The sequence below is a fragment of the Coturnix japonica genome, chromosome 6 (assembly GCF_001577835.2).
Source record: "Coturnix japonica isolate 7356 chromosome 6, Coturnix japonica 2.1, whole genome shotgun sequence".
Classification (NCBI taxonomy): Eukaryota; Metazoa; Chordata; class Aves; order Galliformes; family Phasianidae; genus Coturnix; species Coturnix japonica.
The window spans coordinates 1472013-1490676 of record NC_029521.1 but is presented as its reverse complement, the minus strand read 5'-3'; the positions used below and the strand labels follow the sequence as shown (position 1 = coordinate 1490676).

The 18664-nt window shown below is 38.8% G+C and overlaps 1 long non-coding RNA gene across 1 annotated transcript in view; it reads right to left on the bottom strand.

The window, feature by feature from the left end:
* Positions 1-1696: 1696 nt before the first annotated feature.
* LOC116653619 overlaps positions 1697-18664 on the bottom strand; it is a 20214-nt gene continuing 3246 nt past the window's right edge. Inside the window, exons 3-4 of the long non-coding RNA XR_004307801.1 lie at positions 4185-4384; positions 1697-3359 (exon numbers count right to left, since the gene is read on the bottom strand). This is a non-coding gene — a long non-coding RNA (uncharacterized LOC116653619). The remainder of the gene's footprint in view (positions 3360-4184; positions 4385-18664) is intronic.

Sequence of the window (18664 nt, the reverse complement as noted above, 5' to 3'; positions counted from 1 at the left end):
CTTTATGTTATTGTGGATCCAAGGATTCTTCATGCCTTTCAAATTGGTTGAGGTGGCATTTGTAGGGACTTGAAGTAAAATCAGTTGCTTTGGAAAAAGACAAAGTATCCTAATCAGACAGAGATAAAGATCTGTCATGTGTTTGTCAGCCTGTAGGCTGATTTATTTTTTTTTTAAAGCACAACGTGACACAATATTCAACTAAGAAATGCTGTAGTTCTCTGTAGACTCCAGCTGTGTGTTTGCAGTAAAAGACTGAAACTGAAGGAGAAAAAAAATCTCATCCCATATCTCAAAGAATAAACTATTTTTTTAATTGTACTAAGCACAAAGTGTACATACTGTACAAAGGAACCCTACATGAAGAAGAAAGATGTAGAGCCAACTGTGTAATTCTGTTGGCAATAGCTTATGGTTTCTTGGATCCAGGGCATAGCTTGAGCTAGCTAGTGCAAGCTTCTATGTTTTATCATGTACCTTGGGCTTTGTTAGTCAATCTTCTGTATGTTAGAGACAAAATCTGTTTATTTTTAGAGTGTAAGGTGAACAAAGCTTCCTGTAAGTTCTGTCCAAGAGCAGAGGTGCTCAGAAACTTGTCATGAGGAAACCTTTCTCAAGAAATTTGAGTGGAAGGACTGTTTTCCTTCTGCCAGCACAGTCCTGCTATGAGATTATCTCTAAGGCAGAAAGGAAGCTTTCTTGCCCCCATTAATAGGACTTCATAAAAAAAAACAACAAGTTATTTCTCAAGTAAAATGAGCATTTTTAATAGCACCCCCTGGTGACTTCTGTGGAAATATTTCCTCATTTAATTATAATACTAAAAATCTGCCTCTTCAGGATGAGTAGCATAGCTAATTCCTAGTGATTTCCATTTATCTGTATTTCTCTTGCTTGTGTATGAAAGGTCATTGATTATTGTTTATTTGGGTAAGCTGATAATAAATTCTTGCTAGTCTGAAACTTTCCACGAGGTCTCTTGCTGTATACTTACACAGCAATTAAAATCAGTAGCTAGCTAAATGCAGTTAATTCGAGATAACTACATAATCATTTGGAGAGGAAGAAAGAACATGAACCTACTCACAAAAGACAGAGCTAACTGGTCATCTGTAATTTAAAGCTGGCTACTTCTCTTAAGAGGTGGACTAACTGGTGATTTACTAACTTGAGAGGCTTGGGTTTTTTTTAATGCTTTCTCCTTCAACTGCTGTGACTTTACTTGTGGATTAAACTCTACCTGTTAGTTCTAGTTTATAATAACCTGTTCACAACAAAGTGGAAGCTGACTTCCTTAGTGCATGCTCTGATGTTAGATTGCCATCAGATGCTGCTTCTAATATAGGAAGGGTTTGAATGAAGTATTTCAGACTTAGGAAGATAAGAAATGAAGTATTCCAGGCAATGTGTCTGTCATCTTTTATCACATGAGGTGACTCTGTGCCTGACTTCATGAACTTTGAGCTAACACCAGCTACAGTCTGAAAATGCAGCATTGAAGCAAGTTGAACCTGGCATTCTAGCTGGTTGTACAGAAGATTATTTTACTACAAGAACCAATAGGTGTAAAGAGCAAAGCTGAGATTTCTTCCAGATGTTCTTAGGGGCAGCAGAGATGGAAGAGTGGGTTTATTTTGTACTTTTTCTGGTATGTTTTTTTTTATTGCTCTAAAGAAACATGAAAAGAGCCTGCTTGACCTGGCTTGGCAGGGATGATGGGACTCCATGTGATCCCAGTTGAGTCCCATCATGGTTTGCCAGGAGGCAGGTCGCTATGAGTGTAAATGAGCCAAGGAGAGGCAGGTCACCAACCTTTTATTTATTCCTTATCAGGCAAGGAAATTGCAAGGAGCTGCATAAGAACTGAAACCCACAGTTTTCTTGCAGTAACACTTTCCAAGAGCCTAACTGAAAGAGGCAGCACTAAGAATTTCAGTGATTTAAAAAGTAGTAATTCCCTGCAGTTGTTTAGTGAAAGTGACAATAATAACAGTGGCAGGAAAAAACATGGCAAAACAGTCCTGCAGCTGCTTTAAAGGTGGTTTTGAGCTCTTGTGATTGCAATAATCAGGATAAACAAGTTGGAGATCTAAAAGCAGTCAGATGGTAGCCTGTGCTTAGAGGGTTGACAGCATGTGAGATCAGGCTTCTGTCTTTTTTGAAGGAAGGCTTCTTCTGACGGAGGTCTGCCCAATTGAGTTAGAATGATGCTGTAGAAAGAGAAAACTGGAGGAGGGTATGTAAACAGCTCTGGCTGTGTTTCCACTTTACTTGCAATATTTAGGAAATGTGCACTAATGGTGCAATATACTATGTCTATACTACCAATTTCACAGCCAACTTTGTGCTTAATTTTGACTTTGTGGTGTTCCTGTCTTATTACTGTGGAAAGAATGAGATTTAGCATCTACAATAGCCAAAAAAGGAGTCCTGCCTATTCCGTTAATACATGAAAGTTCCTCTGAGATTCCTCTAAATTAAAAGTGCTAATGAAGTATGCAGTGAAATCCTTTTGAGATTGCCCTTTGGTTTACTTCTGTCTGCTTCTTAAGTTTTCTTTAGTCCTGTTTTGTCTTTTAATATTGCATTTAATACACAGTTCCATGCAATATTTAATTTCATGTACAATTGTATTACAATTTAGCTGATCTGTTCAAAAGCTGATGCTGAACTAAAATTTTGGGGTTTTTTTTGTGTGTGTTGCTGATGTTTTGGATTAATCAACTAATGTTGATCTGTGAGATGTTAGAGCTGCTATGGTACTTTGCACAGACCTTTGGGAATAAATTCTCTTTGCTTCCATTACAAACAGGAGTTAGCATGTAAAACAGTAGTACAGAGGAACAAATATTTTTTCAAGCATATTATAGGATTACCTTAGTGCATGTGGGAATCTCTTCATTTCTGCTTACTGCAAAAGGATGCAAATTGCTTCCCTCTCCCAGACTGCGTGCTGGGTAAGATCTTGAAAATTAAGTTTAAATGTAAAATGTGTGAAATCTCAAGCAGTTTATTTTTACATAAGCTTCGTGGTGCTAACTATAAAGGAACTCTTCTGAATTTAGATTGTACAATGCAATTCCCCACCAGTATTACTGCAATGTGGCTCACGCTGCACTTACGTTGATGTTTTCAGGTAACCTCCCACCTAGATACAGCTGGCATTGGTGGAGTATTTCAATCCTTGTCTTCTTTTGAGAGGAGAGACGATGATTTTTTCAGGCAGGGGATGGCACTGTTGCACTGTAGCTTTTCAGCCTTCTACCCAAAATGTCTCTATTTATAATAAGGCCTTGATATTTACCAGAAAGGCAAAAGCTGAAGCAGATGCATTATTGCAAGATTTTCTTGAAATAATTCTGCAAAAAATACAAAATCTGGGTTACTGGGAGTTTTATATTTTGATTAAAAGCCCAAAAAGAACATGATAGCGAGCACTTAGGATTACATGTTAGCAGTAAACTTAAAGGCATTCCTGTTTATTTTGGATTTAAAATGAAACACCTATGTGAAGCTCTGAGGAATCATTAGCTCAGCACCTTGGCAATAATAATTTTGTTAAGAATTTAATGGGCAAGCACGTAGAAAGGAGATTACTCGCCTGGAAAACGTTAACTTCCTTTCTTCAAAACCCTCAATATATTGTTGTCTTCTGAAGTTTGGTCAGGATAAGATACCAGTTCTGAAGGGTGCTCCATTTACATGGGCAAGCACTGCAGTTGGTATTGAAGCAGTGTTCAACTTGTGTGTCTTACCTGGCCACAGTAACTGGAATGTCAAAGATGGGCCAAAATGATTTATCTTGAAAGATGTGTTTTGGCCTGTAAGACAGTGCTAATCAGTGCCTTCAATTTTAGATGGTACTTGAATGCAGTTGGAGGCTGTACTTAAGTGCTGGCACATGGCAGTGCAGTATCTAACTCTAATTCCAACATCTGATGATTCTCAGATGGAGCCTTATCTGGGATGTACTGTTAACAACCTCAGTCTTAGGGTGAAAATTGTAGGTAATGATGAGAAGGTTTGCTTTCAAGACACAGATGGTGGGAAGAGCTGACCAGGCTGTTACTGTAATGTAATGGCTAAAATTAACTCTCTGATTCAGTCCGTGTTCTTGAAGGAGCACGGCTACTTCTGTTTGTTTTCTACCAGTCCACTGGTACCAATGACTCCCTTAGTTTTACCTGATTGTTGGCTGTCTCCTATTCACTTGCATCTGCATTTCAGCAAGGTGTTGTTGGTAGTCCTGTGAGCTGTGCTGTGCAAGTCAAATGAGGTAAGGCTGTGCAGCTGTCATGAGTCAGTACACAGCATTCACTGGAATTCACGTGTCCCTCTAATGCCCCATGTCACAGAGCGGCCTCTTTCACTGCTGCTGTGAAACCTGTTGTGGAAGAAAAGGCCGTGTCCGTGAGTACCAGCAGAAATGTCTGAAATGAAAATGATGAAACCACTCAGAAGAAGATTAAAGTTCACTTAAGTCTGCCTGTCTTTTAAAATTTCTTTCTGCCCTGAAAATGTGACTTAATCAACTGAAACAATCTGTTTCTTGATACAGTTCCTGTAAGCTTTTTGGAGGGGCAGAGCTAAGAGATGCAGGTAATTTTTCAGATCATTTCACTTTTGTACTTGAATTAAAAAAAAAAATAAAAAAATAGCACGACACTTAAGATAATTAAAAATACTCACCATGCTTAGTTATGTGGGTTTTTTTTGTGTGCTCAACTTGAACTCACCTCTCCTCACTCCCATCGTTCTTTTGCTGCCTGTGGGAAGAACTGAGAGAAGGAACAGCTTTGCTGGAGTTTGATTTCTCACTCGAAGGACAAGGCCCTATTGCTGCCTGCTGAGGTGTGTAGGTGACTTGACTCTGAGGCCTTCCTACTCTAAGGAAGTCAATTTATTTTCTGGACAAGATAAATCAGATTAGAGATAACCTGTATGCTTCTGTGACAGTATCAAAGGCAGCCAATCAAGCTGATAATAGCAGTATTATTACAAGGTATCTGATTCTCATCCATCACTAGAAAGATGTAATTAACTAAGAAAATACATTTGTTTTTTTTTCTGAGTCTATACCTTGGTCACGGGGGTCAAGTACATAGAAGGCATCTATGTGTTAAAACTAGTTTTACAGTCTGAGTCAGAAATAGGATTTGAACTGTTGGTTGGATATTTTATGGCACTCAATGCCTTCTGAAGCATTCTGCTTTCAAAACTATATTCACCTTGTGTTTGAGTTGCTAATGATCATTACTAGCTAGGAGTTGGATACTTGTCCTTAGGATGCCTCGAGAAAAAGATTAAATGGAGTCTAGCAGGGAGGGTACCACGGTAATTTTTTTTCTAGTGCTCCCCAAGTTCCAGAGAGCTAGTAATTAGCTAGAGCATGCTAAAAGCCAGCAGACTAGCTAGGAGTTGTCTCATAATATTCCTCTTCTACCTCTGCCCATTGTAGTACCATTGCAGACAGGTTTGTGTGGAAATCTGGAAATACTGTGAATAGAAATGCACTAAAAATATCCCAACTTTTGTTTAATTTATGGGTTTGCATAGTAAATGTAGCGTTCTTTCAAGTGCTGCTTTGTACCACTACCCTTATCATTTTTACTTTACTTTTTAACCTGGAATAATATTCTTCCAAAAATGCATTGGAGCTAACTGTATTTTCATGTTTAATATGCACTTGATCATGCAGTGCCTCTGTACTTTGCACTGGTGAGGCCATGCCTTGAATACTGTCTTCAGTTTTGGGCCTCTTGCTACAAGAAAGACATTAACTCCCTGGAGTGTGTCCAGGGAAGGGCAGCGATGACAGTGAAGGGTCTGAAGCACAGGTCTTAGAAGGAGCAGCCAAGGGAACCAGTATTATTCAGTCTGGAGGAGTCTCAAGGGAGACCATATCACTCTCTACAGCTCTCTGGAAGGAGTTTGTAGTGAGTCAGATGTTGGCCTCTGCTCCAGGGTAACTAGCAATAGGACAAGAGGGAATAGCCTCACACTGTACCAGCGAAAGTTTAGGTTGGATATTAGGAAAAACCTCTTCTCAGAAAGAGTAGCGATGCATTGGAACAGCTGCCTGGTGGATGGTGGGGTCACTGTCCCTGGAGGCATTCAAAAAGGTGTAGGTGTTGCACTGTGACGTGGTCTAGAGTGGGCACAGGCATGGGATGATGTTTGACTTAGATGATCTTGATTCTAGTTGATAGGATCTAAGTGACTGTATGATGTGGATGTTTGTGCAGTAATGTGGTTACTCCTTCCTGGGAGTTAGACATGGGAAATGCAAGCCTTTTAATGAAGTCTGAAGCAGAATACTTTTCCAACAGCGCTTCTACTAAATGGCTGATCACCAGTTATGATGATTTAAGCTGATAAAGATGAAAATATAGTCTTTAAGAGTTCATGTTGCAAAAATAACACTGCAGTAACGTGAAACGTTATGCAGGACTTAGCAATCTACACTGAGGTGTCACCATGCCCAAGTATTTTACTGTGGTGTTGCTGTTGCATTCCGTTTTTGTTGTTGTTTTCTTTCCCTGACAACACTGAAATGTTTGTGGAACTTCTTACCACAACTCCAAGTGTCGTCAGAGAAGATCTACCTGCCATTCATGATGAATGATGTCTAGGTGAAATAAATCTAAGATATGAAGGTACATAGCACTTACACACTAAGCAGTGCTGAAATTGGGCTGTGAGACAAAATGCTGATGACCTTGCAAACACTGAAATGAGACTGATGATGCAAGAAGTGGTGAAATGTGTATTTCAATGCTTAGTTGATAATGCACAATTTATTTTAAGACTATTGAACTGTGTAGTTATAATAAGGCAGATGCAGAATGTATATCTGCCACAGCTAGAGATGAATCTGAACTCTAATGGCAAATCCTGTTAGGTTCCTGTTGCTCAATACCTAAACCTAAATTTAGTTCTGTATTGCTCTATAGCACAGATACATATGCCATTATGTAGAGACATAAATCTAGTTACAGTTAATATTCCATTATGAAGCATTCTGTTTTGGACTTTATGATGTGAACTCTTGCAAGTCACTGTTTGCATAGGTTTTTGAACCATTGGGCTTCTGAATAATTCTCAGATCTGCTTTGGAAATGGTTTTGTGTTGGAGTCTAATGTGGCCACTCTTGTACTGTAAGAGTACTGTAAGGCTACTGAGTGTAGGTCTAAGCGGTATTTAAATGTTTCTTGCTGTTTTGTAGGATCTGTTCGACCACTCTGTTATGGGAATTTTGCTTCACAGTTTGTACTGGTGCCTAGTGTACCTAACAATACAAAGTACAGAATCACAGAATATCTGGAGTTGGAAGTGACCTGCAAGGGTGGTGGAGTTCAAGGCCTGTTCAACTACGCATCAGAAATGAGACATCCAGTTCAGATAACTGGTTGGGTGGTCTGGTTTCCTACTGCCATTGAGTAAGTAGATATTATTGAAGGTATCAGCAGAAACAAATGTTTCCCCATGGAGCTGTGTTTTTTAAACTTGTGCAAATACGGTGTTGAGCCACGGCCACATTGGTACTTTATTCACAATGGTATTTTTGTACTTTTAAGGAGGGTTCCTTGTAGAACTTGTGCAGACTTGTAACAAAAAAGCACACACAGAAAAACAGAAGCTTTCTTTAAGGCATTATAGTATGATCACACACTTTCTGAATATAGGATACATTTTTCATTTGTTAGGATTGGAAGTGTTTTAATTATGGTTTCAGTTTAGATCATTCAATCCACAGTTAACATTGCTTACATTAAAAGAAGGAGTTGTTTATAAGATGTCATGGAGTTATAGAGACTCATAATTAGACTTCCTTTCAGGTGCCAAGCAGTGGTTGGCTTTAAGAGCCCTTTGGGCTGCTAGGTCTCTGCATCCTTACTGTTAAGAACAACTGAGAATTTACAGCCCAATTGCATGCTTTTGTTTTTCGTGATTGTTGTTTTGGTTTTTGTTTGGGTTTTTTTCCCCTTAAACCAAGAGGCTGAAGGGATAGCAAGTGTAATATGCAGGGGCTGAGGGAAAGGGATGTGTGGGAAAGAAGTGTGTTAACCAGATGGCTTCACCTTGCAGCTTTTGGGAGCCCTTGAAGGGAGTGAAGAAGAGATCAAGGCAGAGGGTCTCTGCCTAATTTCAAGCAAAGGAAGATCTGTGTGTGCTCTTTGCTTCACTGGTTCAACTCAACAAGATTTTAGAATACCCTTTTTAAATCAAAAACTCCCTTGCACCTTACTTTTCATGTTTCCAAGCCCCCTGCAGTTGATTTGTCTGCATGGTATGTAGGTCATTCCAAAAGTAATGCCTCCTGTTTATTTCCATGGAGGTTACAACAGATACAAACAGTACAATAAAACTATTTGATAGAGCAGGTTTTCAGCTTCAGAACAGTGTTTTTCAATATAGTCACCATAGTGTAAGCTGTGCATTTTTGCCAGCAGTGAACAAGAGCCTGAATGTCGTGCTTACAAAAATCTGCACCAGCAGAGGTGACCCACTGTTTCACAGCTGCTGTGATAGCATTGTTGCTAGGAAAATGTTTCCTATGCAGTCCATCTTTCATTGGCCCAACGTGTTGATGAATTTCAGTGGGTGCTTTTTTTTCCTTCTTGGCAGAATTCAGTTCCACACCTTCGCTTCATGCATTCTTCTGTGCAAGGTTCCATTTTGTTAGACTGCCCTCAACTGCTGTCTGTCACGTGGCAACAAAATTAAGTGAAATACTGACAAGGAGATTCAATCTTCACTGCTGTATCACCAGCGTCTGGCTCTGATGTTGTAGGTTAATGTTATAAAATAGGAGGCTTTTCTTTCAGAGCAGCACTTGAGGTTCCTCTTTCCTTTTGGACATGTATGAACTCATATTTACCTTTCCTTTCAGATCAATAAAACAAATCCAGCTTTTATTTATCATTCAGTAGAGGGTTCTCACTGATTAGAAGTTTCATGCAAAGGGAGCTCCTCTCCATTTGGCTCACTGAAATCTGTGTGCTCCTTGGTAACCTTTCATTTAATTAAGATGATCTGAAGAACCCCTAGAGACCTGTCTCTAGTGGATAGTATCGCTCTAGGAATCCATTTAGGGAACTGTCTGTCTTTTTAAAAATTAAGCATTTGGGAAGTCTAGGCCACCATCACATAAAACAAATGATAGGGAGGAAAGAGTTGCACAATCTGTAATATTTCTCTGACAAATACACAGTCAGTTACTACCGAGACACTTTGTGGTAGTACATTTAACAGCAGCCTTTAATGTGAAGGAGATATTACCAGCAAGCCTAAACTGAATCATGACTGTATATTCTCCACAGAGATTAAAGTAGCATCTATTTGTGTTTCCGCTTAATGCAGATTTGAACATGAGGGTGTGCTGATTATTATTTGCTACATCTAGATACAACTGCCATTCATTTAAATGATTTTAAACAAACTAAGTAGTGGCATTTAAGTAAAATACGGGCAGTGTTGTGCAGTTTTTGTTTTAGAATTGTTTGTGCCATCTGAAAACAGTTTAGTTCCTCATCTCAACTCTTCTTGCTATTATTTGCTATTCTTCTTGTTACTGCGTCATATTTAATAAGCTAAGTGAAGTTGGTTGCTGTGGTTTTCACCGACTTGTTTTATAGAACTCCTGCTAAGCTTTGCTTCTATTTATTATCTTTCAACTTTGGCTTTTATAAAAATACCTCACTAACAGTGAATTTCTAGAAAAATCATGTTTGGCAATATTTGTAGAAACCAATAGGAATTTCTCTATATCCACCCCAAAATCCTCAATCCATTAGCAGTTAGTCTTAATCTTTTGGCCAAATTCAATTTATCACCCACCTACCTTGACTCAAATTACATCTTTGAGAATAAGGAGAATGCCTGTTTTCTTTTGGGGGTACATTGCTCCGAAGATTGATGTTGGAGGTTGATTGTGTGCCCTTGCATGAAAGTTTTATGTTTAGGGGGATGCTCTTCCTTATACTGACTGAGGCCAGGCAATATAAGCAGTGCTAGGTGCTCTCTGTATGCGAAAAAAGCAAATGGTAAGTTACTGTCAAGACTTCTCAATTTGCCTGAAATACTTAAATCAACCTATTATATATCAGAAATCATATGTTGATATCCCTGAAATGCCAAATATTGCAATTTTGCAAATTGCATTGTCCCTTACAGTGCTCAGATATTTCTCCCTGTATTTCTTTGCTCCATGAGCAGCACAGAATTTATGGCTCTTGTTAGAACCAGTAGTCCTAATTAGACCTTTAGCCAGTGATATTATGCCCTTCAGCTTTATGCTGATATGAATACACAGTGGCCGTTTCAGAAAAATCAATCGCAGTTTCATTAATTGCATTAAAAGCAGCAGTTTATGCTCAAAGGGAAACTAAGCTCTGAATACTGGGCCATTTGTTGACTTAATTAGATATTGGAATCAATGATAGTCAAAATTACTAGACCTGATACACTCCAGTATTAACCTTCATTACGAGTGCTTTATTTTCACGGTGATATACAAGAACAGTGCAGCCTTTAAGTATCGACAAATGTAATGCAGATAGATTCATGTTTTAAGAAATGCCTTTTTGATGTCTATATTTTTATTTTTTATTGTTTTCAAGAAAAATAGTAGTTGCTATTTTGCCTGTGGTTGTTTTAGATTTCTGTGAGCTTCTCTCATGAGACACCTTCTCCTACAGAGATCAAAGAACAAAATCACTTCTATCACATTCGTGGATAATTGCAATATATCATTTAGTGTCTGTTATGCTATTTGAATGGCTGATCAAAATCAATTATATGAAAGTGTAAATTGCTTTTAAAATAGATTAATATCAGAAGACAGAAGATACGCTCTCAGGATATCTATCCGGTCTGTTTCTTGATGTTTAATGACTCAAGTTCTCTTAACCAAAGGCTTTAGTATTTCATGTTGTAGCATTATCAGCACTGCTGTGAGCTGCAGTTCCTGAACTGTCAGAAATTCTGTACATTAAGAAAAAACCTACAGATGGCATTTCAGAAATCCCATGTTTCACTGCCCTATGGATAGATTCAATCAAATGCATAGTAAGAACCCAGCAAGAATAATATTACTTCTCTGTTAACTACATTTATTAATCATAAGCAAGCACTAATACCTTTTTTTTTTATCTTGTTGATTAACTCTGTAATATTGTTATTGTTGCAAGTCTAAGTTCATCTGAGTTCGTGTTTGAAGCTAGGTGCTAAGAATGCAAATGGTGCCTACATCATCTTCCTATGATGTTCATATACATGTATTAAATCTGTGTCATAGTGAACAGTAAGGATGCATTTCAAATGGCTGGAAATCAGATTTTCTTGTTGTAGAAGGGAGAGTAGTAACTGGCAATTATGTTTAACGTAAGTCTTAGCTGAAGGGAGGTGAAAGAAATTGCTTTTAAAATAATAATAATGCCAAGTTGATGGAGATTGCTTATGGATGGCGTAACCAGCTGTGCAGGAGAAATGTTAAAAGATGGTTATGGAAGCATTTGGTATGTGGAAAACTCGGTTTGAAAGGAAGTTAGGTTAAAAAAAACCTTGCATTTTATTATGATGTTGCCTTAAGACTATTATCCTTTTTGCTGTAAAGTTACTCTTCCTTTTCTCGTATAACTCCATTAAGGTTTATTTATTTATTTATTGAAAGGAAAGCAATGAGCTGCTTTTAGTTGTGTAAGAAGCAACCATCCTGTTAGGAGAAAATTGCAAGTGTGCTTTGGAACAGGGAAGGTATTGAAGAGAAAAGTACCCTTATTATTTGGTGCATCTTGTTCTTTTGGGCAGTCCAAGTTCTGTCAACTCACTTGAGGCCTTGTTGAGGCTCTAACCATATGGACATACTGATTTTTGTATCAGCAGTTCTAGTAATTCCTCAGCAAGGATTGGTCTTTCCAAATGAAACAGTGTGTCTGAGGCTGCCTTTAGCTTCAGGAAAGTCTGTGCGTATTTGAGTTTATTTGGGCTTGCAGAGTTCTGAGATCGATTTGTCCAGTTTTACATATAAAAGTTAAGTGCTTTATTACAGGTGTTGCTGTGGTTTATTGCAGAAAATACTTACAAGAAAAATTTCATGCAAACGTACAGAGAGAAGCCTTGTTCTGTTGTGAATTGTATTAACGCTGTTTGTCAGCAGATAACGCCATGGAAGGAGTAGAATTACCTCTTTGTCTTAACAAGTAATGAGCCAGTAGCTAATAGGAGCCTCATTAATAGCTATTTGTCTATTAGTCAGAATGGATAAAGACTTGCTATAGGATAGGATTTGGATCTGTGGTCATAAAAGGCTATTTGTGGTGGAACTGGAGCTTCCAGTGTAGTTGTTTTGGTTCTAGCCCTCTGCTGCTATAGGTTGACCCTAAGAGTTGTGTTGGTTTTTCTAGATCCCTCCTTGGATTGTGCCATGGCTGTGGAGGAAGGCTGCATTTAATCCAGCTCTTATCTAGCCAGAGTGGTTGTGGGAGGAGGAATAGTCCAACACCGGGGCTGTAAGCTGCCATTGTAAGGTGCAGAAAGAGCTCACAGACTCCATACTGTGCAGCTGTTGGATGTCTATAAGCCTGTTGCCCAAGCATATGAATGTTAAATTGATAACAAGGGATTGTTTTTCATGCTCCTGTTGTTTTAGAGCAGTGAGATACAGGAGGCTGGATTCTCTTCTAACACAAGCATTACTATCAAGGTATTAGATGCAGATGTGATTTCAATTAACTTTGTCGAGGAAATAAAAAAGAAACAGAGAGGTAAAAAATTGAGCATGTGCATGAAGAAAGACTTCATGCATTTCAGACTGGCCAAGATTTTATATTGTGTGAGTTAGTGACCAAGAAATAAGGCATTAGAAAGATGAGCTCTTTATCTCTTGTGTCTAAAGGGAGACCTCTTCATCTTACTTTTCTGCCTAGTTGTATAAAGATCAGGAAGGGCTCGGGTGATTGCAGCATTACATGTGTGTTTCAGTCAGTTTCCTATTTCTTCTTGAAGAATTAAACATCCAAAACCAGAAGTTCCACGGTAATGGACATGCAAGTTGAGAAAAGATGTCAAATTGAATAATCCTGATGAGCAAGACTACACAGTAAGGTTTTTAAAAAGCAGTCTTGCTAGTGCAGTAAATGTGTTACAGAACTACATGCTGCATTAGTGGATGGGTAGACAGATCACCTCAAAAATTGCCTAAGAGTTATCATAAATGCTTCTCTGAATTAGTAGATTTTGGGAACTAAGTGGCAAAGCTGTAAAGTTCTAAAGGTCATCCTTTGGTGGTTGTCATTGCTGTGGAGTTCAGCAAGCACAGCCTTACCAGTCAGAAAGCAGAGGATTCGACCCTTGATGTTAGGATACTTTTCCTGGCTTGAATCTGAACTCAGGCTACCTGCAGGCCTCTTGTCTTTGCTTCCTCATCTATATTTTATTGTATCTTGAAGTCTAAAGCAGTGTACCAGCGTGCATTATGTACTGTGTAGAGTTTAATGCTGGTTGGAGCCTTGTACATAAAGGGAGATGGTACTTGCTGAAAATCCTCCTCGTGTAGCCTTCATCCAAAGCAATTCATTCCTTTTCCTGTGAGCCAGAAACCTTTTATTTTTTGTGATTTGATTTGGTTATCTCTGGCTTTATTAATTTAATGATCTGATCGTTTGAACCTATCGATTTAATTGTAACTGTTCACTCAGTTTTATTCATTGCATTATTACATCTTTAATTAGTTTAGTAAAACTGTACAGTGAAGCATCTTAGTACTACTATGTTTCTTTTTCTTGTTCAGCTTTGAAATGAAATCCATATATAGACAGAAGAGATTTATTCCACTACGCTGCAACAAGAGTCATGAGCTCAAGGTTACCAGAACCGATGCATGAGAAATTCATTTGCATCTTGGTTTTGTTTCCTCAAGAGTGCCTTATAGTATCAGATGGTATCCTGAATCTCTTTCCCCTTTGTAAGCAATTGAAAGTTTGATTTTTTGTGTGTGTTTTTTGTGCTAATGGAAAATTGTTTGAGTTGGTATGGTGCCACATTCATCAATAGAGAGGGGTTTTCATCCTGTGTAAGGAAAATCACGATTTGCTTCTAGCTGCAGATAGTGAGAACTTCTGCTCCCGCATTTGCAAGTCTAAATATAGGAAATAATTCATTATATTTTTAAAATGCACCCTCTCAGGCTGTGTTGGCCAACACACATTAAGCACACATTATGAAGGCAGCCACTGATGGAACTGAACAGACAAGCTGCTGCCACTGAACGTGAGAAGCTGGGAATTGGTCCCTGTGTACCTACTTAGCAAGTATTGTGCAGGAACTACACACATACAGCTTGATGTGAAGGTGGGGAGTGGGGCTGCTGGTACCTACATCTTTACTGTATTATAGCACATTTCCGGATTCTTAACCCATCTAGTGGCAGCTGGACCTGCAGTTGGCCTTACGGAACCGTACTGATAATGGGAGCTTTTAATCTTGTGAAATTTATTGGCAGTGATCTAGATACAGGAAATAAAAGTACATGCCTTGTAGTGATCATCGTAGGGAGTGGTGTGACTTTGAAGGACCTGAGCGATGTTCTTTCTCCTCTCTCAGGTGACTCTGTAGTCAGACAGTGTTATGATGGGTGGGAGAAAAGGAATGATGTCCCTGATAGAGGGCTTCCTCTTCTAGGGCCAGAAATGCCTCTGCTGAAAACAGTAGCAAGCTAAGGCTGAATTGCAAAGTTATGTTTCCCAGATGATTACACAAAATCCATGCATGTATCTCCACTTTAATTTTGAACAGCAAAGAGGAAAGCTCTCCCTTAGAAACACTTATCTGGGGTAGCCAAAAATTTGTTGAGCTGGGTGTCTTGGGCATTTTTGGATTGAAATGAGAAACAGTTGTGGGAAAACCATCTGCCTGTTGAATCAAGTACTGCAGTTAATAATTACATATGTTGTCGGGTTTGTTTTTTTTTAAATGGATGAGAGAATGTAACTGAATTGATATAACGTGGCTTTGCAGGGACATGTTCTGTTATAGCTGTTCTTTAATATAATAGCTGTTGTCTTCGATGTGGAATTCAGGGGGATGTGAGGGTTCATGTATGTATTAAGAGACCTATTTTATGTGTATATTGCAATGGTGTTTGATAGCTATTTTGTACACACGACTTCTGAGCTTTCAAAGGAAAGCCAGGTAGGTGGTAACAGAGCAGTGGGAGAAGATCAAGTAGCTGGAGCAAGTCTATCCCACTGATCTTCAAAGTGAGCACACAGGGTAATTGTGTTCCTCTGAGTTTTTCAGCTGGTCGGTTGCTCTGACCAACCATGGCAGTGAGATGAGGGACCTGTGGAGAAGTTGCTCAGTTGCTCTGTGATAATCTTGATTCAGTTTGATTCGATTCTCCTCTCATTGTGCCCGGGTTTTGATTTGGCCCTGAGTTGATGGAAGGGAGGTTGCTGTAGCGTGGACTCATATTAAATGCACAGGGTTTTTAGGATTTGGGAGGGCTATATCAATTGCTACTGGTCCTCACATGCCCTTCTCTGCAAGCTCTGTCTTACAATAATTCTGTTGACATAGATGAAAGTAGTAGAGCAGTCACTGGTTTAATTAGGAGTCCACAAGTGCAAGCAGGAAAGCAGTTTGCTTGAAACAGCTGGTCTTAATGTTGGCAAATCCTGTTATGCCACCTACGTCTCCTAAATGTATTTTACTTGGTAAAATACAGTAACTAGTGAAATGATTGAATACTATATGCACTGTAAATTAGTGTCTGTACTGGATTGATTTGAAGCCTGATTAAATCATAGAATTACCGAGGCTGGAAAAGGCCTCCGAGATCATCCAGTCCAACTGTCCACCTACCCCTGCTATTTCTCCACTAAACCACATCCCTCACTACAACATCTCAATGTTTCCTAAACACCTCCATGGACAGCGACTCAACCTCCTCTTGTTCCAGCACCCGACCAATCTTCCCCTTTCAAACTTTCTCCTTGAAAGGGGAACCTGTAGTACTGTAGAAACCTCAGTTACATGGCAGGCTCTAAGCTCTCTGAACAAACCACTGCAGCAAGTAAAATATAGTTTGTCTGTAATGAGAAGTCCATCAAAAGCACAAGTAACTAGTAGTAATTTAGAGGTAATGCTCCAAAGACAAGGAGTTAAAGGCTCAGAAAAAGAATCTCCCTTTATTGTAATGTGTGCTGTAAAGATCACTCCATGTACTCAACGTTTTTGTAGACTTGGTGCTTGTAATACTGAGTGAAACAAAGATTTTGTGATGCATTCAGACTTCCCAGCAGAAATAATCTAGATTCAGAGAAGTACGGTCTTTGAGCATTACTGCAACAAAACCTGCTTTGCAAACTGAGCTTCAGCTGGCAGTGTAATAAGATAACCCAGAGATTCCCACCAACTTGGGAGCTATTGGATGTATGAGGAAAAAGCACAAGCAGCATTGGAGTTGTGAGGAAATATTTGTAAGCTACTTCTGGAATGTAGTAAGTAGCACCCTGGGTAATCTGGTCAATCAGTGGCTTGCTGTTGATATATCTGGAGGACTGTTTGAGAGTGAAAATTCTATTGTAGTGATTTTATACATCCACTTTTGGTTTTTGAATTAGAGGTGCAGGCATACACTTGGTGTTTGATGTTGAATTTTTTTTTCCTTTTCTCCTGTGTGTGATTTATTTAATGTAAAATGTTCTTCCAAGAGTGGTTTGCTTATTTCCTTGTGGAGTCCTGCGTGACTCAGAGTGCTATATGAAGAACATGTCTGTGTTTGTGGGGAGTAGAAATCCCTACTTAGGTATGCTCTGTAAGGTGACATTCAATTTAATAGAATATCTTTCAGGGAGAACTAGTTAGGAGGGAAAAAAAAATGTATTTTAAAATAATAATTCTGAAGCATATTGTGTGTGAAGTGCTCAAAGCTTGTATTACTGAAATCATGCTGGTGTAAATTTGCAATATGTGTTAAAGTCAGCAGTATTACTTGTAGTCCTGTAATATAATCTGTAAAGAAAGGATTGTTGCTGGGGAACGTAATTCAAATTTGGTCTTAAAGTACTTGCCTGAAAGCTGAATCCTAACAGTCTTGAAAACAAGACTCCTGATCAGTGCTGTTGCTTAAAAACCAGTGTTGTGTGTGACGTGGTCATGTGTGATAAATACGGTACTGTAAAGACAGCTATTTAAATTGCAGACATGCATAGAGCTGGATAGTATACAGCTGTAGTAGAATATATTGTTGTGTGGTACAGGACCAGTGAGAACAAAAGATGTAACGTATTTAATGATATTATGAAAATACAGATGAACTGGGATGTTTTGGAAGACACTGGCTGTTCACTAGGGAGCCAGGGCAGGGACTGGACTGCAGCTTGTAGTGCTGTATTCTTAAGGTGCCTCCTGATTTTATTGTCCCTGCACTTTGCATAAAACCTTTATCTGTGATTTCTTTGAATATATTCTTTCTGGTCAGAAGGGAAGAAAAAAGTTCTGGGGCTTTTTTATATTAATTCTCTCAGGACTGCTGGTGAGTCAGGTGAGAAATGTGTCCAGTAGTGATTTGAAGTTAATTTCTAATAGGAATCAATAAAACAAGGCTGTTGGTTCCAGTGCATTTTTACTGAGCTGTAAGGGAGTTTTAAAACTTTTATGTGCATATTTGTATGTGTGAATTTAAAATTGTGTACTGTGGCAGTCGCCTCCTAAAAGGAATGTTAGAAAACTGTGTGGTCTTTGGTTACCTATGTACTTTATATACACCCCTATGCACACAAACCCTACACCGTGGCTGTGTAAATGGGAATTGGCAGGTGATGAAGGAAGAGAGATGTGAAGGAATGATGCACTGTTAAGATGGGCCTTTTATGACTTCAACTATTGGAAATTGTGTGTGTCTGGGTGTGTTTGTGGAAATATCAGCTTTTGAGTGAGTATCATAGAAACACCCACAGAAAAGCAATCTGATATAAACTGAGATGATACAGGGAAACTTGACTTTGATTGTAGCTACCCCATTCATGCACACAAGTACTCTGTGCAATCTAGAAGTAGGACAAAAGTGGTATGTTTTGCTCTTCTCTCCTTTTTTTTTTTTCTTTTTTTTTTCAGTGGGCTGTACAGACACATTGGAATGCAGGTTTTTTTTTAATATCTCAAAATAGGCATATTTTCTTTCCCACTCCTTCCCCGCACCCCATCATCAGGACATCCCTGTCTCAGGTGGGAGACCTAGCTCAGGTGCCTGCTCTAGATGAGTTGAACAAGTGACTTGAATTTCACTGAAAGATGGATGGAACCACCAAACATCTTGTAGTTGTAGGTGGGCTTGTCTGTAGAGTTTTCCCTATCCCTTTCAGTGGAAGTGGGTTTTTGTTTTATTTTTCTTCCCCTTTCATACAGGATGAAAAATTAAACAAAAACAAAAATCATGGAGCAATTGAAATCCTGTCATTTAGATCAGCAAAGAAGCTTGGAAATTGGATGTTTGCATCCATACTCAACTACGTGGAATGAGCTGGTCCTGAGGACCACATGAAACATTTTTCTAATTGCAAGTATTTTAAATGGGGGATAACTTTGTACTTAATGTATGATTCACCAACTTGGAAATACTTGAAATTCACTGTTTGACCTGCCAAAAATAAACCTACC